The sequence below is a fragment of the Apodemus sylvaticus genome, chromosome 11 (assembly GCF_947179515.1).
Source record: "Apodemus sylvaticus chromosome 11, mApoSyl1.1, whole genome shotgun sequence".
Taxonomy (NCBI): domain Eukaryota; kingdom Metazoa; phylum Chordata; class Mammalia; order Rodentia; family Muridae; genus Apodemus; species Apodemus sylvaticus.
This window is the reverse complement of record NC_067482.1, coordinates 15,299,717-15,324,493: the sequence shown is the minus strand read 5'-3', so window position 1 is coordinate 15,324,493 and position 24,777 is coordinate 15,299,717.

Sequence of the window (24,777 nt, the reverse complement as noted above, 5' to 3'; positions counted from 1 at the left end):
AACGGGGAACTGGGAAGGGGTGGGAGGGGGGACAGGGGAAGAGAAGGGGGCTTACGGGACTTTCGGGGAGTGGGGGGGGGGCTAGAAAAGGGGAAATCATTTGAAATGTAAATAAATTATATCGAATAAAAAAAAAGAATGAAAAAAAAAAAAAGAAACTGGAAAGATCTTACACTAACAACAGCACACCTGAGAGCTCTAGAACAAAAAGAAGCAAACTCACCCAAAATGAGTAAAAGGCAGAAAATAGTCAAACTCAGGGCTGAAATCAACCAAATAGAAACAAAGAAAATAATACAAAAAGAATCAACAAAACCAGAAACTGGTTCTTTGAGAGAATCTATAAGATAGATAACCCTCCTAGCCCAACTAACTAAATGGCCAAGAGCAGTATCCAAATTAACATAATCAGAAATGAAAAGGGAGACATAACAACAGAAAACGAGGAAATTCAAAAAGTCATTAGATCCTACTATAAAAGCCTATACTCAACAAAACTGGAAAATCTAGATGAAATGGATAGTTTTCTAGACAGACACCACATACCAAAATTAAATTAAGAGCAGGTAAACTAAACAGGTCCATATCACACAATGAAATAGAAGTCATTAAAAACCTCCAAACCAAAAAAAAAAAAAAAAAAATGCTGAGGGCCAGATGGATTTAGTGCAGAATTCTACCAGACCTTCAAAGGAAACCTGATACCAATTTTCCTTAAAGTGTTCCATAAAATAGAAAGAGAAGGAACACTACCTAACTTGTTCCATGAAGCCACAATTACTCTGATAACTAAATCACACAAGGACCCAACCATAAAAGGGTACTTCAGACCGATCTTGCTTGTGAATATTGATGCAAAAATACTCAATAACATTCTTGCAAACCAAATCCAAGAATACATCAAAACCATCATTCACCATGATCAAGTAGGCTTCATCCCAGGGATGCAAGGTTGGTTTAATATACAATAATTCATTAACGTAATCCACTATATAAACAAACTCAAAAAAATCACATGATCATCTCCTTAGATGAAGAAAAAGCATCTGACAAAATACACCTCTTCACATTAAAAGTATTGGAGAGATCAGGAATTCAAGGCCCATACCTAAATACAATAAAAACAATTTATTGCAAACCAACAGCAAATATCAAATTAAATGGAGACATACTTGAATAATCCCACTAAAATCAGGGACAAGACAAGGATGCCCACTCTCCCCATATCTATTCAATATAGTACTTGAACTGCTAGTTAGAGCAAGAAGACAACAAAGAGAGATCAAGGAGATACAAATTGGTAGAGAAGAAATAAACGTATCACTATTTTCAGATGATATAATAGTATACATAAGCAACCCCAAAAATTCTACCAGAGAACTTCTCCAGCTGATAAGCAACTTCATCAAAGTGGCTGGATATAAAATTAATCAATCAGTATCCTTCCATTATACAAATGATAAACGCACTATCCTTCCTTTATACAAATGATAAATGGACCGAGAAAGAAATTAGGGAAACAACTCCATTCACAATAGCCACAAATAATATAAAATATATTGAGGTAAGTCTAACCAAGCAAGTGAAACACCTATATGACAATAATTTCAAGTATCTCAAGAAAGAAAATGGAGAAATCTCCCATGGATTGGCAGAATTAACACAGTAAAAATGGCCATCCTACCAAAGGTAATCTGTAGATTCAATGCAATCCCCATCACAATTCCAACATAATTCTTCAAAGACATGGAAAGTGCAATTCTCAAATTCATCTGGAAAGGCAAAAAGCCCAGAACAGTGAAAACAATTCTTAACAATAAAAGAATGGCTAAGGGAATCATCATCCCTGACCGCAAGTTTTACTACCGAGCAATAGTGATAAAAATAGTGTGGTTTTTGTACAGAGACAGATGTGTTGATTAATGGAATAGAACTGAAGACCCAGAAATAAAACCACACACTAATGGACACTTGATCTTTGACAAAGAACATGAAAATATACAATGGAAGAAAGGAAAGCATCTTCAATAAATGGTGTTGGTCTAACTGGCTGTCTGAATGTAGAAAAAATGAAAATAGACCCATATTTGTCTCCTTTGCACACAAGTCCAAGTGGATCAAGGACCTTAACATAAAACCAGATACATTAAATCTAATAGAAGAGGTGGGAAAGAGCTTTGAACTAATTAGAACAGGGAGAAATTTCCTAAACAGAACTCCAATGGCTCAGGACCTTAAGATCAACAATTGATAAATGGGACCACATGAAACTGGAAAGCTTCTGTTAGGCAAAGGACATGGTCAATAAGACAAATCGGTAACCTACAGATTGGGGAAAATATCTTCCCCAATATCCAATATCCAATATCCCCATATCCAATAGAGGGATAATATCCAAAGTTTATAAAGAACTCAAGAAACTAATCTCCAAAAAAGCTTGTTTTTTATACTTTATTCTCATTTTTATTTCAATCTGTAGGAATTGTTTGTAAATTACGGTCAGTGTAGGATGTCCTCTGTATTTAAGTGAGACTGTCCTTATGTGGGGTGTGTCCTGTGCACTGGTCCTGTCTTTGTGTGTAATTTATCACTGCATGGATGTGATCTAATTTATATCTGGGCCAAATACAGTGTGGGCTTTGCTGTCCCAAAGCTGCCTCTTGTCTTTGTCTAACAACTGGTATAGGAATAGGTAGACAGACTGGCAATCCAAGCTCTATATAAGTCCAGAGACAGGGAAGCTCTATACTTTTGAGGATGTGAGCCAGACAGGAGCTTCTCAACCTGTGTTAGCCTAGACTCAACTGCTTGGAAGTTCCAAGAAGGATAGCCTTTGTGGTCACATGCAGATCAGAGCAAGACATAGTGATAGACCTCTGATCCTGCCTGGGTGCTGCTGCCTCAAACAAGATCTCAGTGACAGCCCAAAGTGGCTTGTTCGGGTTAGTCAGACAGATTAATTCCCCTGGCACTGTTATGGACAAGGGAGGAAAGTAAATGGGTAAAAAATAATAATAAATTCAGTTCCCATGAAACCCCTCACTGCGAAGTGTGAACAATATTCATACTCTTGAAATGGATATTGATATTTCACAATATAAACAATACCCAGGCCAATATATCCACAGCCCCAGTGTCACGATAAGCTTGTACTAAGACATCTCCATAGGACCTGTTCCAGTATGCCTAGGATAGGCAGGAGTGGCTTTCTTGGAATTAGCAGGGGGCAGGCAAGAGCTGGGACTGTGTCTCGGGTTTACCCTGGGCTTGTTGGGGATGCCACAGGTCCCATAGGACTTGAGGGCCTGCCAGGGCAAGGCGTACAATGAGACGTAGCAACAGGAATGCAAAGGGCACTGAAATCTGCATGAGGTGGAAGAGAGCTGTGCTGAACCGACTCAGTAGGCAGGTGGCAGCAAAGGCCAGCAGGTTGGCATAGGGATACAGTGCAAGCTTGGCGAACATGAAAGCATGCTCCTGCCCACCAAATCGCACAGCTGGCTATATCTAATTGAAAAATAGGTTGTAGAAATAAACTGAGATTTCACAACAGAGGAATCTCAAATGGGTGAGAAGCACCTAAAGAAATGTTCAAAGTCCTTAGTGATCAGAGAAATGCAAATCAAAACGACTCTGAGATTCCACCTTTCACCAATCAGAATAGCTAAGATCAAAACCTCAGGTGAGAACACATGTTGGAGAGGATGTGAAGAAAGAGGAACACTCCTCCATTCTGGTGGGATTGCAAACTGGTACAACCACTCTGAAAATCAATCTGGAGGTTCCTCAGAAAATTGGAAATAGATCTACCTGAAGACCCAGCTATACCACCCTTAGGAATATTTAAAAGAAAGATGCCCCACCATGCCACAGGAGCACTTGTTCCACTATGTTCAGAGTGGCTTTATTTGTGATAGCTGGAAACTGAAAACAACCTAGGTGTTCCATAACAGAAGAATGGATACAGAAAATGTGATTCATTTACACAATGGAATACTACTCAGCTATTAAGAACAAGGACATCCTGAGTTTTGCAGGCAAATAGATGGAAATATAAAATGTCATCCTGAGTGAGGTAACTTAGACCCAAAAGGACATGCATGGTATATACTCACTAATAAGTAGATATTAGCCACAGAAATAAAAGAACAACAACCTGAAGTGCCCAAGTGTGGATGCCTCTGTTACACTTGGGAGGGAGAAGAAAGCAATCATAAGTGTGGAGGGAAGGAAGGACCTGGGAGAGAAAGTAGATGGGGGTTAGATGGGGATGGGGGAGATTGGGGAATTCGATTTGATATTGAGTGAGGATAAAGGGCTGAAGCCCTCTCTGAGAGCCAGAAGAAAGAATGGAAATGGGCAACCTCTGGGTGATAGGAGATTAGAGGACCCTCCAGAATGCATCAGAGACCTGGGAGGTGAGAGAATCTCAGGACTCAAAGGGAGGGACCATAGATTAAATGCCTGACAGTAGAGGGAGGGAACTTATAGAGTCCACCTCCAGCAGGAAGACAGGACATCAAATGGTGAGAGGGGGTCCATCCCACAGTCACAACTCTAACCCATAATTATTCCTGTCTGAAAGAATTACAGGGAGAGGAGCCTGAAGGAAGGAAGGTCCATCAACAGGCCCAAAGTGGGATCCAGATCAAGGGGAGGTCCCAATGCCTGACACTGTTACTGAGACTATGGAGCATTCACAAAAAGGGACCTAGAATGACCACACTCTGGAGGACCCAACAAGCAGCTGAAAAGAGTCAGATGAAAATATTTGCACCCAACCAATGGACAGAACTCTGGGCAGAGCATGTCCAGTGCCCCCGTTGGGTTGCAGCGTCCCTTTACCCAGGAGAGCTCAGACTCCTTGCTCATACCTTTTATCTTCCACTTCCCCCACATTCCCTCCCATATTCCAGCACAACATAACAGGCTTAGGGGTGTGCTAGTCATGATTAGGAAGGAAAGAAAGTTCTCCAAAGACGCTACAGACATTTCTCCAGTGATCAAGATGCTACATGAAGTTTGTATAAACAACAGTTGGAGAATCTCAGAATGCTAAAGTTTTGGAGTAAGGTCAATGTGAGTGTGAATATGATATATCACATGGCTATGCAGCCAGGAACTCCCCCATACTTAAGTTAAATCAGAGATCACAAGTCATTAGATTGGATGGGGCCACTAGTTATCTATTGTTAGATGGAAAGTCAATTCGGAATCAAGCTTGAGTAGAGCATTGAGTAAGCAGCAAAGGAGCCATCTCCAACTTCTAAGTTATTCCTTCCTGTCACACTCACATCTTTCTGGCCTGGAGGAATAAGATCAAACATATGTCCTTACTTAAGAGTTCCAGCTATGGAATACCCAAGACACAATTCACATATCAAATGATGCCCAAGAAGAAGGAAGGAGTGGCCCCTAGTCCTGGAAAGGCTCAGTGCAGCAGTGTATAGGAATACCAGGACAGGGAAGTGGGAAGGGGTGGATTTGAGAACAGGGAGAGAGAAGTAGGCTTATGGGTCATTCTGGAAGTAGGGATCCAGGAAAAGGGAAATCATTTGAAATGTTAATAAAGAATATATCGAATAAAAATAAAAAAAGAGCTAGCCTACACTGCCCCACAGGTTAGCCTGGAGTAGACACATTTTATTAGAACAATAAGTAGTGTGCTGGTACAGGATCATATTGCCCTCACAGTTCTGTGGTAGCTGTCCTCTGCAGTCTAGAACTAACCGTGAAATCTGGGGGATACCTGTACGACAAAGGGCTGAATGGATTCTAGAACAGCAAAGACCATGTGATAACACCTAACAATAGAGACCAGTAGACACAACACTAGAGTCAGAGTGATAGCTGATCAGAGTCATAGCTGCTCGAAGAGGCCTGAATTCTGAGGACATCCTGTGGAATGGAACCTGAATCTATTCTGTAGATAATATCATAGCCACTTTGTGTTTATCTCACCTAATTACTGATACTTAAAGGTCTTCTTGACATAAAAGAAAGGATGAGATTAAATTGCAAATCCAGATGCCCATCATATCAGTAAAAGTTTACAGAGGAACTGGAAGTCCTAATACACTTGTTTTCCTAGCTCCTTTTCTCTTCAGTATAGGTAACATATGTTTCCACTACACTGAATTTTGTAGTCACTTTTCTAGACTCCTAGTTGGCTTCTAAACAGGGATTTTGCCTCATTCCTTGGATTCCTAACAGTGCATTTGATCCAATGTCTTTAAGAGTACCCTTAAGTAAGTGCTTTTTCTTCCCAAGGCCCACTCCAGAATTAGATGTCCTCAAAATCTAATTTTGGAGTCCCATCCCCTCTCAGTAATTCAACATCCTCAAAAATCTAAACTCAAGTGTAATTTCCTAATTCTTCAAGTTCCTGCTGGTTAATATCTTTATGGGACACACACACACACACACACACACACACACACACACAGATGCATGATGCTGCTCTTTATCTAGTAGTCAGCCTAGAAGTCTGAGAAAGAGGAGTGAGTCCTCTAAAAAAAAGAGGAAATTCTATTTTGTAGACGAGAGACTTCTTCAGCATGTTTTAGCACAAGGGGGAAACTAACACTTCTAAAGATGTCAAGCCACCTCTGCAAACCTGAAAGGTCTAGAGGTATCAATATCTTCAGGGTACCCATTCATGTCTATCTTCCTTGTTTTAAGTTGTTACATTTTCCCTAGTGTCTTGACTTTCATATTTTAAAAAAAAATGGCACAGCACTTCAAAGTCTCCCCAGCCCCATGATTTAGTCTAAGTGTGTACCTAGGTGCTTAGTTATGTCTGCCTTTGTACTACAGAAGTATGAGACTTCTGATGAGCAACCACGAAAGCTTGATGACTTAGTTGTTCCTTAACTACTTGTTAACAGCCATAGTTCCTTTGCACCCCACTGTAGGCATCAATACCAGATCTCAGTGATCAATTCTGCTATCTCTGTTAGCTTTGCTCCCTCCACCTTGTTCCACTGCACCCTAGCTATCAAAGACTACATTATTGCACTTGAAATATCCCTTCTTTTCCTCCTCAGAAAGCATTGTCAGGGTCCCTTTGGGAAAATTGTTAACTAAATCAGTACCTTATAACATATTCTGTTGTATCTCTAACAAGAATAGTGTTCTCTTTGCTCACTGGATAGTGTATAAGCCAAGTCCAAATCCCTGTGTTATTATGTTGTTGTTGTTGTTGTTGTTGTTGTTGCTGTTGTTGTTTCCCTCAGACCACTTCTCACACCACAAAAGCAAATTTCAGGGCAGATGCTTTTCTTTAATGTTCTTAGATTAACTTTCCTTACATGTTTAATTGTATCAGGAAAGACAAAGGTACAGCTATGAGTCACATGTAACATGTGACTAGATTCCTTTGGAAAGAAATGTTGAATAGGAACTTCTTAAGATGGCTGTAGTTCAGGCAAGGACATTGCTGAAGTCTTGGATAACTTTACTTCCCTGCTCAGAGTGAAAACAGATCAAAGGATATTTGTTTTAGATAGTAGGTACCGTGTGACAGCTCAAACACTGTTGGCTTGGAGAGAATCTCACCCCCCCTACCCTACGTGTATATCTATCTATCTATCTATCTATCTATCTATCTATCTATCTATCTATCTATCTATCTATCTATATATATATATATATATATATTGAAGGCAAACTAAGTTATTTATGGAATTAATTACACAGTCGGTTTGCTTTTAATCACCTCCTGGTATCTCTTTAGAATTTGTGGCTTGTTTTGCACTTAATAAGACAATAACAAATGATTGTTATAAATCACATTCCATGTTACTTATATTAAATAATTAGAGCTATTTGAGTTAGAGCACATGAGCTAATTTCAGTTGAAAAGAATTCTTCTTTGGATGAACTCTAAATCAATTGTATTTTGTAATTATTGTTTATTTGCTCATCAAGTCTTAAAGGTTAGTTAAAGAGCATTTTAGTATTTTTTCTGAGAAATATATGCCAGAGCATGAAATCAGTAATATTGCTGTCAAAGGCACATGGTATCAAAATGACAGTGCTACTATAACTGGACAGTTTGTAAATGACCTTCATGTAACTTTACAGGCCAGTTTTCTCTTGGCTGACTGTCAAAAAATATATGTTACTTCTGCTCAGAAAATGTCTCTTTCCAAGATATTAAACTTTATACTGCAGAAAAATCCATAAGCTTGATCATAATTCACAGGATTTTAACACAACCTCAGTAATCAAGTTGTATAGACATGAAAATTTTAAATGAATATAATTTGGGGAGTGAAGTGGTTACTGCTACAGATAAAATTATAATTCACATTTCATACCATTACACATAGGAAGGAAGTATTTGAATTTACATTTCAACTTATTTGATTACTAAGGTTTCTGTTTGGTTATATCTTAGACACATCTCTGGGAGACCTTTCCAAGAATAACCATTGCCATCACCAATGACCCAGGTTTGGAGATATGTCCAAATTCTGCTAACCCATAAAAATCCTATTACAATCATCTGTGATGCCACAAATGAGTCCAGGTAACTCTGCAAAGACATGTCTACATTATCTGCAGGATATGACACAATCTAGGAAGAGCTGTTTGAATAAATCCATTGGAAGGAAGAAATGGGATCATGAGTTAATACCCAATCTTCCATTAGGTGCTACAATAGCATTGGTACCATCTTAGACTTCTAGAGTGATAGCAAAATAGAAGCATCTTTCTCATGACTTTCCAAGTTAAACCAACCAAGGAGAAGCTCTTCTCCAAGGGGGTACAGAAAGAAGGGCTCTGGGAACCAAGAAAGAGTAGATGGAAAAATCTAAAAAACATGAAGAAGTAGAAAAATGTCTCAGAGACAGGTATGATGACATCCATAACTCCAAACCCAGCTTCCCAGCAGGAAGAAATTGATTGTCATTATAAGCTCTCAGTCATATAGAGGGATTTGCTATGTGTCTGTCCTATATAATAAGCTAGCTCCAGATGTTTCTGTTGCATTGTTCACACTATACATTCTATAAACACATGTCATTTGAGAAGGAGCCTATTAAGAACCATGTTGAAGACAAAAACAAGCAAACAAATAAAAAACAAAAAAACATAGAATTACAATCTAGTTTCCTCAGGAATACTCTACCACAGTGGCTGGGTGGAAGATGGCCATGGGCCATCCATGTGGAAAGTCAGTCTGTTATATGTCCACTAAAAACTATAAGCAGTGAAGGGTTTGGTTTGTGGGGATGTAGTGGTGGCAGCCCTCAATGTAGTTGCTGTGAGGAGCTGAGCCTAAGACCATTGGGAGTTGGCTACTTCTCATGATGCTTCAACCTCTGGCATAGACTCCAGTAGTTTGTTTCCTTCAGGCTCAGGGCAATGCCCCAACATGCATCGGGTTCATCATTTGCCTTGTCTCTGGATACACTGACTGGAAGGACTCTGGAAGAAGCTGGTGTTTGTCTTGTACATATATCACCAAGTCACAAAACTCTTTAGGGTTAATAATGTCTCCAGATTTATAGGACAGTTGCTTGTAGAGTAAATTCATCCCTGTCATGAACAACAGACTCTTACCTGAAACTGCAAGAACAACAGATCACAGCTCCATCTATACACCACATCAATACAGTGCACCCATCTCTGTAGTGGTTTAGCCCACTGTGCTTCAAGTTGCTAATATCTTTCTTTATTCTACATAGGAATAATCAGCATAAATAAGAAGATGAGTATGTATAGTCTAGCCACTGAAATAGAAAGGGTCTCAAATTATAGATGCTCAAGAACAAGAGACACTTAGAACCATAGGCAGGAACAAATAGAAAAGCTCTCAATGTCATATTAGAGATAAACTACTAAAGTCCAGAACAAATACTATTGGAAGCAGAAAGCAAGAGTTACCAAACATATATAAAAGCAAATTTATCAGAGGAACATAGGATTTCTCAGGAGAAACTCTTAAGCACAAAAAGTCATGGAATGATGTATTTCAAGACCTCAAAGAAAATAACTGCCAACCTAGACTACCATATCCAGCTAAGCTATCCTTCTGAATCAGAGGAAAAATAAAGACCTCTGAACCCTGATAAATGAAAGGAACTCATGACCATTACAGCATTACAGCATGACAGAAGATACTGGAAGAAGTTCTGGATGCACTAGATGATTCAAGACAAACATTCATGGGAACACAGGAAGTAGTCAATCTCTTTAGAAGAGCATATAAAAGCAAATGAGAGCAGAAAAGAATTACACAATAAACCACCAGATTTCTAAGATGAATAAGGAGAAAGATGCAAACAGATTTTTTTCAAAACTACAAAAGAAAGACATTAAAATGGAACTTGTGTATACCTTTTAATAACCACCCTGGATAATATAGATGATTAAATTTCTCCAATCAAGAGACAATGATTGGCAGATTGGATTTATAAAAAAATCAAGAGTCAGAAAATTATTAGGAGAGTGATGTTCTTACAACATATCTTCACAGAAAGTGAAGAGATAAAAATAATGGAATTTTAAGCAAATGAAATCTGACATCGCTCTGCCTTTACCCAAGAAAGCAGAGTTGAAAAAAAAACTACCCAGAAGAGATAAGGATACCACATGTTGATGAAAATATATGATTGAGAATATGGACACTGGGTGTTCACAGAACTCAATTTTATGAAACAAAGGAAAAAAATAAGTCACAGAGTGATTATGGGTAACTTCAGCTTTCCTCTCTTTCTTGCAAATCATCCAGAGTCAAACAAATAATCAAGCTTCGTGAAGTCAAAGCTGTAAGAGTTAAATTGCACTATATATAAAAAAGAACTAATTGATATCATCAGAATATTCCATCCAAGGGCAACAGAATACACATTCCTGTCATCAACACATGGAACTTTATTCAACATAGATCACATTTTAGAAATAAGTCTTAACATGCATGAAGTTATTTCCCCTTTTGTGTATTATCAGATTGTAACAGTACAAAACTAGAAATCAACAACAGAACGTATACAAACACATGGAGATTGGATGATATACTTCATTTTAACAAAGGGTTATCAGATAAATCACAAGGTTATGGAGACTTTCTAGAATTAAGTGAAAATGGAAGTTCAACTAACATTCTATAGAAATCATTGAAGTCAGTTTTAGAAAGGAAGCTTATAGCTCTAGGTGCTGTGCTAGATAATTTTACACCAACTTGACACGAGCTAAACTCATTTTGGAAGAGTCAACTTGAGTTGAGAAAATGACCCTTCCAGATTGGCCTGTGGGCAGCCTATGGTGTATTTTCTTGATTGATAATTGACATGGAAGGCACAGGTCGCTGTGCCATCCCTGGGTGTGTGGTCCTGGGATGGATAAGGAAGCAGGTTGAGCAAAGCAAGAACTACTCAGTAAGTGCAACCCCCGGCCCCTGTGATCTCTGCATCAGCTCCTGTCTCCAGGTCCCTGCCCAGGATTCCTGCTCTAGCTTCCATGGATGGTGGACTTAAAAGATGAAAAGTGCAATAAACCCTTTCCTCCTCAATTTGCTCCTGCTCCCATTTCATTACAGCAATAGAAAACTAAGACAGGACCTACATTATTGTTTTTAAAGAAATAACTCTCAATTTAATGGAGCATATACAGGTTTTATAATAACAGGATTTTATTTTTTTAATCCAGGGGAGATAGGATTTATTTAGCTTATAACTATGAATCACATAGCATCATTGACAGAACCCAGGGCAAGAAATCAAGGCAGGAGCCTGGAGGCAGAGACTAATGTAGAAACCATGGAAGAGTCTTGCTTAGTGGCTTTCTCTTCCTGGCTTGTTCAGCTAGCTTTCTTTTATGGCCCTGGCCTACCTGCCTATTTATGGCACCTAGTCCTCTTTTTTTCCTATATTCTTTGTTTACATTCCAAATGATTTTCCCTTTCCTAGCTCCCCCCTCCCCATAAGTCCCATAAGCACTCTGCCCTCTGCCCATTCCCCAATCAACCCCCTCCCACTTCTCTGTCCTGGTAATCAACTACAGTGCTGCATCAAGTCTTTCCAGGACCAGGGCCCTCTCCTTCCTTCCTTCTTGGAAATGAGTTGATATGTGAGTTGTGTCTTGGATAGTCAGAGATTCTGGGCTAATATCCATTTATCAGTGACTGCATTCTATGTGTGTTCTTTTGTGAATGAGTTACCTCACTTAGGATGGTATTTTCCAGTTCCAACCATTTGCCTAAGAATTTTATGAATTCATTGTTTTTACTTGCTGAGTAGTATTCCATTGTGTAAATATGCCACATTTTCTGTATCCATTCCTCCATTGAGGGACATCTGGGTTCTTTCCAGCTTCTGGCTATTATAAATAAGGCTTCTATGAACATAGTAGAGCATGTGTCCTTATTGCATGCCAGGGAAGCCTCTGGGTATATGCCCAGGAGTGATATAACAGGGTCCTCTGGAAGTGTCATGTCCAGTTTTCTGAGGAACCGCCAGACTGATTTCCAGAGTGGTTGTACCAACTTGCGTTCCCACCAGCAGTGGAGGAGTGTTCCTCTTTCTCCACATCCTCACCAACACCTGCTGTCTCCTGAGTTTTTAATCATACCCATTCTGACTGGGGTGAGGTGAAATCTCTGGGAAAGAACTCAAAATTCACAGAAAGAAAGAACAAAACTCAGAGCAGAAATAGAAACCAAAAGAACAGTTCAAAGACCTAGCTCTGTCATGCAACTCCTGCTCCAGCTATCATACCTCATCAAAGAGGCTTCTTTTCACAGCACAAAGCATTACAGGAGTCCACAATTACTAAAGATGCAGAGGACCACTAACCATGGGGTGCCCAACCCATGACTGATACATCTATAATACAATCCCTATACCTAATCCAACATGGAAGAAGAGGAGGCTGATAAAAGCCAGGGTACCAGGATGTCTGGTGTGAGATAGATCATTTACATATGATAGGGAGGATGTACTCACGAAAGCCTCAACAACCTGGTTGCTTAGATAAGACCTGCTCAATGACACCAGCTGGCAAGTTAACATAGATAGAGGAAAATCTCACAAGGCTCCATCCCTAGGTAAAACAGTTTAGGCAATTAGTAGTTGCTGAGAAAGGGGGCTTCCATCTCCTCCAGGGACCAGCCCTCTAATAGGTTATTCAGTACTAGCACCTATCACTAAACACATATACATATACATGTAAGAAATGATCATTGGATTCAACAAATTGTGTGTGTGTGTGTGTGTGTGTGTGTGTGTGTGTGTTACAACAATAATAATTAAGCCATGGGTTTGAGAAGGAGTGAAACTTCACAAAGGAACACAGATGGAATGCAGTCACTGATAAGTGGATATTAGCCCAGAAGCTCTGAATACCCAAGACACAATTCTCATATCAAATCATTCCCAAGAAGAAGGAAGGAGAGGGCTTTGGTCCTGGAAAGGCTTGATGCAGCAATGTAGGGGATTATCAGGACAGAGAAGTGGGAGGAGGCAAAGGGAAGAAGGCTTATGGGACTTATGGGGAGGGGAGAACTGGGAAAGGGGAAATCATCTGGAATGTAAACAAAGAATATAGAAAATTTTAAAAATTTTTTAAAAATTAAAAAAAAGAGAAAGAGTGGCAGACATGGGAGAAGCCAGAGGGGTAGACATGATATAAATATAGTACTCATATATGATGTTCTCAATTTTTTAACTTAATACATAAATAAATTAAAGATCAACAAATAAAGTTGTTGTTTAAAAAAACAGGATTGCAAACCCTTAGCTAAACAAATGAGAGAGGGGTAGGGATCACAAATTAATAACATTAGAGCCTCTAACAGAAATATTACAAAAATATCTCTGAAATGCCTGGAATCTCTAGGACATACTAAAGAACATTATACATCAATGACCTGGGAAATCTAGAACAAGAAAAATTGTAGACATATATTACGCATCACAATTGAGACAAGGGGGTGGTATGAAATGTTAAATTGCCAACAAAGAGATTGATCACCACTAAAAATCATGCCAGCATGAAATAAACAAGTATAAATGTTCCCTATAGCAGTGGCTGCATTCACAAATGGCAGAAGAAATGCAGGGTGGTACAGGAGCTGTTCAGACATGGCTGCAGAGCAAGACCACCATTTGGGACATGTAGGTTTCAGTTTTGCTTCCTGGCTTTCAAGAAGGGGATGTTAATGGAGATCAACACTAGGGAGGACACATCAACAGGGAAACAAGAAATGAAGAGCAAGAGCCAGCAAAGGCTGCCTTCAATTGGTGAGGTACAAAAATGTGGACTGATCAATTCAGAGTGCAAGTAATGTGGAACATGTGGTTATAGCTGGAAGTCATTGTCCCCTTCTCTATTGTTTGACAAAACAAACAAACACTGTGAGAAGAAAGCAACTTCATAGCTGTTAGCAACCCTAACTTCAACAACTTTACAAATTATCAGAGAAAGCTTATCCAGATTATTTCCTGCTAGAGCTGAAGATATGGCTCTTCTTCCAGAGGAGCTGGGTTTGATTCCCACCACCCACAATCAGAGCATCTGATGCCCCCTTCAGGCTTTATGAGTACCAGGTATACACGTGGTATAACAGACGTATATGTAGACAAAAATGCCCATACACATTAAATAACACATGTTGACTATTTCCACACTGACATTTAATTTAGAAGATGTATTGACTGAGATCTCATGCTAGCCTTCCAGAGTGTTGCTTCAGCCTCTTCCTATAGAAAGACTCATCTTTTGGTACTGGATGGATGTTTTATGTCTTCAACGTTTAAGGGCTCTGAGTTTCTCTTAGGCAAAGTTCCAGAAGACACCATTACTCTGCTCTTATCAGTGGAGGAAGAATTATGATGATTTCTTAGGGGACACAAAGACCTTTCTAGCAGGAACCATCCAAAGAAGCCTTTTGTGAGAGGCTTTCTAGAACAGACACTTAGCGGTACAATGGGCAATGTCATCCATGCTCATGGAACAGGAAGAATAATGGATGTCATGAGATTGTTCTCCTCATAGCATCTTTTAATGAAAGCTGAAGGCAAAACAGCAAAACAGCCCAGCAAATGTGATCATGTGTGAGGCTAAGAGAAGATTATCCAGGCCATGGGGGCCCTCTCCAATTTGACAATGGAGTGTGGGACAGGAAGAACTAGATATACTATATGGGCTTTGTCAAGTCTTCACAGCATCACTCTTAATTACTCCTTTGGAAAGGGGCAGCAGATGATTCCAATTCCATCTCTAAGAAGACTGAACAGGAAAATAAAGTTTGTTCAAAATACAGCTAGTGCTTTTTTCTAAGAGAATAGAATGGATTAATACCAACATTGTGGTCATTAAACAGCTTTCTACCTGGTGGACAATCTTCATCTCTTTTGCCTGGGGTAAATTTGGTCCAAGTGGGCAAGGTCAAATGCAATTTAAGCTAAAGCCAGATCTCCTCTCTCTCTCTCTCTTTCTCTTTCTCTCTCTCTCTCTCTCTCTCTCTCTCTCTCTCTCTCTCTCTCTCTCTCTCTCTGTGTGTGTGTGTGTGTGTGTATGAGAGAGAGAGATAAATAGAGAGAGATGCATTGTTACTGCTTGTAAAATACTAGTAAGACTGAATGGTTTGATGTTTGAACAGTCTAATTTCTCATGGCTTAGGAGACTAGAAGCCTGACGCTCAGGTTCCTGATGTACAGGATTCTGGTAACTCGCAGTTTGTCCTTTGTCACCTTCTTGACCTGTACTCATACGCTTTCCTCTCTTCATAAGCAGAGTGAGGTATTCTATTCCTTTTTCTTAATGGGACCATCAACCCTATCTGATTAGGGTTCCACACTTATATCACTTGATCTTAATTATCTCCCCAAAGTCCCTGTTTCCATGTAGAGATTGGCTTTCATATATTATTTGTTGTTGTGTGTGGAACACACTTTCATTCCGCAACACTTTGTTCTTCCCACATCTAGAAACATTCCTTAGCAGTTTTGCTGTACTTCTAGAGGATACAACTTTGTTCTACAGACTGTGTCTCTCCTTTGATATCCAAGTATTTCTGCCAGAGGAATAGAGATATTTTCTATAATGTTCCCAAGAGAATTTCTAAGCATAGTTGGTGAGTCCATAGCTCCCAGACAATATTACAGGTGAGAGACAAATCCTCTTTTCCAGAACCTCATCTGCCTTTTGGGCCCAGGAATGAGAATTGGGAGAAAATGGGTTTTATGGGGTTCACTGGCTTAAGGCTATGATGAGAACTTTGGTTTATGTTTCCTATCTTTGACAGATATGTCACTTGGCAAAGAAGATACTATACTTATTGTATTTCCATCCACTAAATGGCTTAATACCTCAGTAGGAGTTGTTCATATTAATATGGAGTTATTCATTAGATACTTAAAACTTCATGGCTAGAGGTATAAGTGAGGGTATCATGTTTATCTAAAAAGTATGAAAACGTCGGTTCAGTGCCTCAGCAATGAAAAACAATGTGGATCAAGTACTCACACAAAAACTAACTCTAAAACTATTGTACAGAAACCCAGTCGACCTGGCTGGTGAGAAAGACTACAATTTGGAAACCCTCTGAATATATGTGACCATAATGAAGTTTTACATACTTCATATATAATGAATTTTAACATTCATATATAATGAATACACACACACACACACACACACACACACACATATTTCAGATGATTCATTTGACCATAAAAGTTAAAAGCATATACTACAATCCAGGATCCAGAGCAAGAAGTGTCCCTCTATAGAGTTGGTTGGCTGAGCTTTGAGAGAGTGCAAGGTTTAGATTAGTCTACAGGGTGTTGCTGCTAGCCTTGTAAGATAAGAGAGGCCACAGGAATCACTCCAGCACTGGCTGGTGATATAGGTGGGAAAAGCACATAGTTCAAGCCAGAGATGAATTGCACCAGCAGATCTGATGGGACCAAGTTCAGTGCTTTGGCCATGAGATGGCAGTATCTGATCATATAGCAGAGCTCCCCGGTTTTGAGCCACTTTGGCTTGGAGAGAGCCTTGACAAGAATGCTTCAGAGAGAGTTTTTAAGAAATGCAACTGAACAGAGATGGACTCAAAGAGTCAGAGGCACAGCGGCATTCTCCAGATGCTGAGGGCAGGGAATATTTAGGGAGATGTTAGCCAGGTTTAGCAGACATCAAAGATGATAAACAGAAAGGACCCAGAGAAGGAAGGAGATGGAGAGAGGCTAAATCATAGTGAAGCCAAGCTAAAAGACAAATGAGAACAACAAGTGAAGGTCTCACAGGAAAATCAGTTCAGGAGAATAAGACAGATTCTGTCAGTGGGGATTTGTAGAACCTCATTTCAAAGCAATAGTGCCTATAAGTATGTTGGCTTCCCCTTCCTCTAAACAAAGACAGTGTTCCAGAATATGCTGAACCATCATATTTGACAGCATGTGAGCAAATCTAGATGGAGCATGCTCCTGTGAATCTGTGTTTTCTCGTTAAGGTATCTGACCTCTTAACCCTACAGTGGGTGAGAGGCTGTGTTCTGGGATGGAGGACAGGTAAGACTTCCAGCATCTTCTTTGGAGATGCTTGTCTTGCCTACAGCATATTACTTGGCTTAAATGAGCTACTTCCGGATCTGCTAGATGTAAATGGGGAAGAGCCTATCATAATAAAAAGCACAGTATATGCTGCAGAAAGACAGTCCAGGCCACTTCTATCAGCAAACTCTGTAAGCACTCCTATGACTATAAGATGTAAGAGGTCACGTGCATCACAAGTCAGGATTATCCCCATGACAATGATGGTTCTAGGACACAAATCCTGTGAACTTTGGTGATTGTTTGGTGTTCAAAATATCTATTAGCACACCATAAATGTGTTTTTGTACTTATTAAAGCAGGTTTTATATAATTTTATATATTTCTAATTGATAATAGGTACCCAAGATTCTGTATATCACTGACAAGCTCTAACTGAAGAAACAAGGAAATGATGTGCCTATGATAGCTGCTCTCTCAGTATAACCAACTGCAGAACATGAATTGCTCTTGAAGTCTGTCCTAAATGTACAGTATTCATTGTGGACTTTATTTTTCATATCAAGAAGCAAGGTCGGCATTGTCCTCCCTAAATATGAAGGATATCCACATTTCAGAATAAGATAGATTAAGTGAAAAGCCCAGAGAGAAGCCTAAAATACGCAGGAAATCAAACAATGGGACAAGCCAGAATCCAAGATCATAAAGAACGTCTCAGTTGTCAGAGTATTAGGAACTAGAAAGATTTCAGGGATGTCCTAGAGGTAACCACGGAAAGTCCCATAATGGGACCAGAACAAAATAAAAGGTTCTCAGTGATCCCCACACTAGTGTTGGACTTCATGTCACCTCAGTCTCAGGTGTCCATCCTTTGGTCCCCAGACTGTGTGACTTCTGAGTTCCTTAAGCTAAGGAAGCAGCTCACATCTAGATCAATGCATCTCTCTTTATATGCAAATGTTATAGTTTGGATATCCAATGTCCCTCAAATACCTATGTGTTAAGACTCTTGTCCCAGGATGGTGCTACTGAAAGTCCTCTGACTCCATATGGGGTGGAGCATTGAGGGCTGTTCCTAGGTCTTGTGCTTTCAAGGACATTATGAGGTTCCAGCGTGTCCTGTTTCCATTTCTGGCCATGGAATAAGAATTCCTTCTCCTATCTGGCATTACTATCCACCGTATGCATCCTGGCAGCACTTAGAGGATTCCGTTCCTGGCAACTCTGAGAAACTTGTAATCTTTCCAGTTGGCATCTCCTGCTGGCTCTTCCTCCTTGTTTGTCTCCCTCTCTCCCCGACTCCTCTCTCTTTCACTCCTGTGTACACTCTCCTTCCAAAGAAGTTTCAGATTCTCATGTCACAATTACTTTTAGGGAACTGTTACAGTCTGAATGTCTATCTCTCTTCGAGCCCCCAAGTTAATATGGTATATCCTAAATCCCCAAGACCATAGAGTGAGAAATCAGGGGTCTTGGAACAGGGTGATTAAGTCATGAGAGCTGACTCCTTAGGAAAGAGATCAGAGGGAGTGAATGTGAAGATAGAGCAGAAAGACAGCCATCTATGACTTAGGGACAAGGGACTCACCAGTAAGATCACCAGCGTCTCAGTCTTCAGCATAGTGACACTGGCTGTCTAAAAGCCACGCAATTTGCGACACTGTGTCACTGTACAATGGAACCCTACATAAACTGTTATAGGGATATAAGCTATGAAAAGATCTTAGGACTAAGAGTTCAGGTCATGTAAGGGGGAAAAAACACAAAGGGAAAAAGTATACCAGAACAAAACTGATCTTTGCATACAGGGCCAGAGACAAAGACAATTGCTGATATTGAGGCTGTCTGTTCACTGTGTTACGATTCCTCCCCTAGTGAAAGAACACACACAAAAAAAGTGCCCAGAACATATTTAAGCACTGTCACAAACCATCAGTTTATGGTCATGATTTTTCTGTTTTTTCTCGTGTGTGTGTGTGTGTGTGTGTGTGTGTGTGTGTGTGTGTGCATGTGTGTGTGTTGGGTGCATATATGGCTGTGCATCTGCAGGCCTGAGGGTTATGCTGAGACGCTTCCTCAACACTTTATTCCTTATTTATTGAGAGACAGCATTTTATCCTGAAGCTGGGCAGCACAAGCTAGTCTGGCTAGCTGGCTAGCACATTCCCTGGATTCTCCCTCTCACTTTCTGATCCCTAGACTCACAGGTGGGTCACCATTCACCCTGACTTTTACATGGGTTCTGGGGATCCAAATTTCTGTCCTTCTACTTAAACACTGAGCACATGAACCCCAGAGACATTCCCCAGCCCTGTATAGTTTACTAAGGTTTTTTGTTTTTTAATAACTATACAGCTTGGTGTTGTTTCTTTGTTCTTCCTATAACTGTTCTTTCCTCATTTTTAAAAGGCAACCTTTATAACTAAGCTTATGAAGAGCTCAGGAGATATAAGCTCTGGTTCAGAAGCTGTGGTGGATTTCCTTAGGAAATTATCACTCTGTGTCAGCCACAGAGAAACTCTGTTCAGATCCCCTTTGAAGAATGAACAGAGAAAGCAATTAGCTAATAGGTTGTCTCTGCTATTAGAATATCAACTGGATATTCAGGCACCATCTACATAGTTGGATTACTAAGGTCTACCCGGCCATTTCTGGACAATCAGGAACTTTACTGTATAATATTTGCTCCAGCAGTCCTAAGAGCTGAACAAGATATTATCTACTATGTAAGGTGGCCAAATGTCTTTTCAAACCCAAGCCCTTTATTTTTTATGTTCCTCAACAAACCTCTAAATCCTTTTTTTTAAAGAAGGGAAAATAGGAGATAATTTATTCTGAGCCAAATTTGGGTGACCATGTTCTGGGACCATAGTTTCTTGTTATCCTTCATGACATGCTCCACCACTGATGTGAAACTTTTATAATCACAGAGCAAAAGAATTCAATAAATCAATGAAATGCGCAGAATACATTAGTGTGGAACTAGGCATGTTAGAGGAAGTAAGAAATCTCTGCTGTAGGTTTCAGATGCTATGTAATGACATTCTTGGCATTCTCAGCTTTGAGATTGGTGGAAGCTAATAGACCGCTCCATTTCAAAGGTTTTACCTGAGAGTCAACAGGATGTTAGATCAGATCCAGAAGCAGATGATCAATGGCCATTAAAGGAACTAAGGATAGCCCAAGATAACATTGGCTCTTGATCTGTAGCATTCCATCTTTCTGCAGTCACCAGGGTTCTAATCCATCAGTAGGTCTGCAGAATTTTCAACACAGATGTGTGGGGTTTTTTTCAGTGAACTTGAGTTAATAGTTTCACCAATTGGGCACACCTCACATTTTATACATGTGGAAGCCAAATGTTTTATACCCCATAATGCTAGATAGTAGGAAGACTCATCCTAGGAGTGATAAACAAGAATATGAGCAGTCAAGAATATAGTATGTAGCAGAGAGATTGAATTGTTAAATAATTCAATCTAATTGAATTATTGTTAAAGTCACTACAGAAAAAAATCTCTTGATGCCATTAATATTCATAGGCATCATGAATTGAGGTCTGAGATTTTCCTTGTTTGTACCCCCTACTATGGGATATTATATATTATGTGTGTAAAGCATAGTTGAAGCATATTTAGAATAGTCAAGAAGACAGTATAGCCTAATGAAGTAAAGGTGGCAATGAGGAGAACAGGCATACTTACTAACCAAAAAGACCTTCACCTGTATCATGGACTCTCTTACAAGAATGGTATGTTATTCTGTGTCTATGGTTGTCTGTACTTTAAGAAATATTTTATCTGTTAACAAGCCTCTTATATTTTTAATTACTTATAATTTACATTTCAGTTTCTGGTTACCAGAGTATTGAACTGACAAAATTGGTATCAAGATTTGTCTGTAAAATCAAAAATACCCATCCATCAAGACCATTAAGGACATAGTGGTAAGAGAGATCTCATCATCAGTACAAACTTAAATAGTTTCTACCTTTTGCAGGCTAGTTACAAACAGTATGAGTAGTTACTGATCTGGGATAATTTCTCTCAATGGGGTGACAAAGTTCATGAAGGTGGATGAGTAGTCAAGAAAGCAGTATTAGAGAAATTAGTATTAGTCTTTTGATTACATCAACATTGTCAAGCTGGTTTACATGCCAGGTTGCATTCAAGGAAGGAATGGCTTCCAGAAAGTTAGGGAAATGTGTGCTACAAGACACGGAAGAGTGAGGGAGAAGAAGAAACAGCTGATGAGGTTTAGGGTGGTTGCTACATGAATGAACAAATCCTTTGTTTCATCTCTAGATTGAGGTAACTAGCTCTTTTAATTGTTTGTCGGTGACATAAGATGAAGGAGAAGTGTGCAGAGGTTACTTACAGTGTGATGGAGAAAAGATCAGTTGTAGGCCAGTAGAGAAAGCCTTCAGACCAGCATGTTAATCTGTAATGGAGACAAGGAAAGAATGTCTGGGCACTCTGAAAGGTGCAGTGCAACCATAAAAAAAAAAAAAAACAAAAAAAAAACTAGGATGGAGTTGGTAGAAGCTCTGAGCAGAAAGTGGTTATTGGATGCCCAGGGCACAGGCCAAGGAAGAACACTGAGGCCCCTGGTTACTTATTACATCAGGTTAATTTTTTCATGTCTATGGTCAAAATACCTAACAGAGACATAGAAACATTACTTTTGGCTCACAGTTTCAGAAGATTTAATCCATAGATTGTGGCCCTATACTCGAGCAGAACATCAGGGTGGCAGGCATGTGACAGACAGGAGTTATGCACATTAGGGTAGATGGGAAGTAGTGAGCAGTAATATACCCCCTATGTACTTACCTCCAGTAACCTGTTTTCTTTACCCTGGCCCTATCCCAAAAACTTTCCAGAAATTCTCAAAATTAACATCATCAACTGAAGATAAAGATTCCAAAACATGAGTCTATAAGGGACATTTAGGATACTGATCATAATACCTGTGTTCCCTGTAGGCTGATGTCTAGGTGACAAATTTGAGCAAGAAACATCCTTGACTGAATATATCCACAGTGATCTCACAGCACAGCTGGAATATGCTCCCAAGGTGAGTGAAGGGTTTTGGGGTGCAATGTGTGATTACTTTCTTTCTGAGTCCTTAAATAATGTAGACAGAACAAATGTCAGTAGGTTGCATATACTTACAGCTGGCACTGGAACATATCATAAATTGCAGGCAATGGAATTCTCAAAGCAAGTATAGATTCAGATACTTAGCAATACAGTCACAATGGCGACCACAGAACACAAAATCACCAGTTGTCTCTGGGAAATTGACAGCATGTGGACATGGGGAAGCACACATATCTCAGAATACAGCCTCTCCCTGAAAAAGACAGGAACAAACTGGGACTCACAAGCCCCACTGTTCATCCAGATAGGAACAGATGAGTTCAGAAAGAAAGGCCAAGGTTTTTTCCCATTTATTTATTCACATTATGTCCTGATCACTGTCTCTACCTCCTCCTGATCCCCATTTCACACAGTCGCTTCCCCCATACCTCATCTTCTCCTCTTTGAGAGTGGAGGCCCCCATCTCTCATCCCCTTCTCCTCTGAGAGGATGGATCCACACCCCCAGGTATTCCCTGACCTTGACACATCAAGTCTCTGCAGGACTAGGTGCATCCTCTCTCATTGAAGCCAAACAAAGCAGCCCAGTTAGGGGAACTGGGACCACAGACATACAACAGCTTTAGGTACAGCCCCCATTCCAGTTTTGGGGGAACCCACATGAAGGCCAAGCTACACATCTGCTACATATGTACAAGGGACCTAGTTCCAGCTGTGTATGCTCTTTGGTTGGTGATTCAGTCTCTGAGAACCCCAAAAGGTCAAAGTTAGTTGACTCTGTTGGTCTTCCTGAGGAGTTTCTATCCCCCTCTGGGGCCCTTGATCAATCCCCAAGCTCCTCTATAAAAGTGTCTGAGCTCCATCCAATGTTCGACTGTGGGTCTCTGCATCTGTTTCAGTAAGCTGCTAGATGGAGCCTCACAGCAAAGACACAAGACCAACAAGCATTGCACAATCAGCTCTATAAGCAAGCCTAGCCCAGCATCTGTCCTTATCTGTTCAGTCTTATTTATACTCCCTTCAAACATCATGTGTCTTTCAGGGGTCTTGCCTCACTACATGTCTTACCTCACCACATACATGTTCTTTAGCTGACATCACTCTGCCAATCAGCTCAAGTCCTTGAGAGTGGCAAGAAACCATGGCTCACCACCAGAAGTTTTCTGGTGCATTTCACTCTATGGAGTCCCGACAAGTGCAACTCAACTACAAAATGTAAGGTGGACCAATGCATGTGTGTTGTTAACGAAGAATCTTTTGTCACATGTCTTTTCATGTGCTTGCTTTAGCAGAACATCCTTTCACCGGTGCCTGCTTCAACAAGCACAGCTTCACAAGTCTGCCCAGGAAAACATTACCCAACACAAGTGACTTTCCAAAGAACCCTTAAGTTCTCACTTCAGTTTACAGCTGCCCCTTTCTCTGGACAATTGATTCTGGACAAGTAGAAATCTAGGGGTCCTTATATTACTTGCCTATTCCCTTCACTTTCCAATGAGACTAGACGTTGACTAGTGATGGTCTATGAGTACAGAAGACCAGTCCACTTCCATTGAGCAATGCAACTACTTTAATAGTACAAGTTTTGTCTCACAACTTCTGCAGCACCAGAGCAATAAGAACCTGTCCTAGGTGACATCTTGCCTATCTTCCACACTCACTCTTACTTGTTTTTTATTTCCTTTCTAAGAGGATTTATATCATTAAGCACATAGGAATCTTCATCTTCACTCTGTTTCTAGGGAACTCAAACCAAGACCCAACTCAAACCAGGGATGTGCCTTCCTCAGTCTAATGACGGGATTGTGACATTGGATGGCTCTCTAGCTGTGTGACAATAAGCACATGGAATAAATATAGTTCTTGGAATTTAAGAACAGAAGGACTGATAAAACTAACTGGAGCTCTTTCTCTTACACCTTTCGTCCCCATTAACTCCTCCCCCATTTTTCTCTCAGGTAGTTCTATGTGAAATTGTCTGAGGAACCACCATACTGATTTCCAGAGCACAATGTCCAATTTCATTTTTCCATCTTTCATTCATTCTATTTTTTTCTAAGAAAGGTTCACACACTAAAATATTTTGACCTGAAAATTATGTACCCATTTGAGTAATAGAGAGGCACCCATGATGTCAGTGTTGAAGCCTGTCTTTACACCACCATTTTAGGA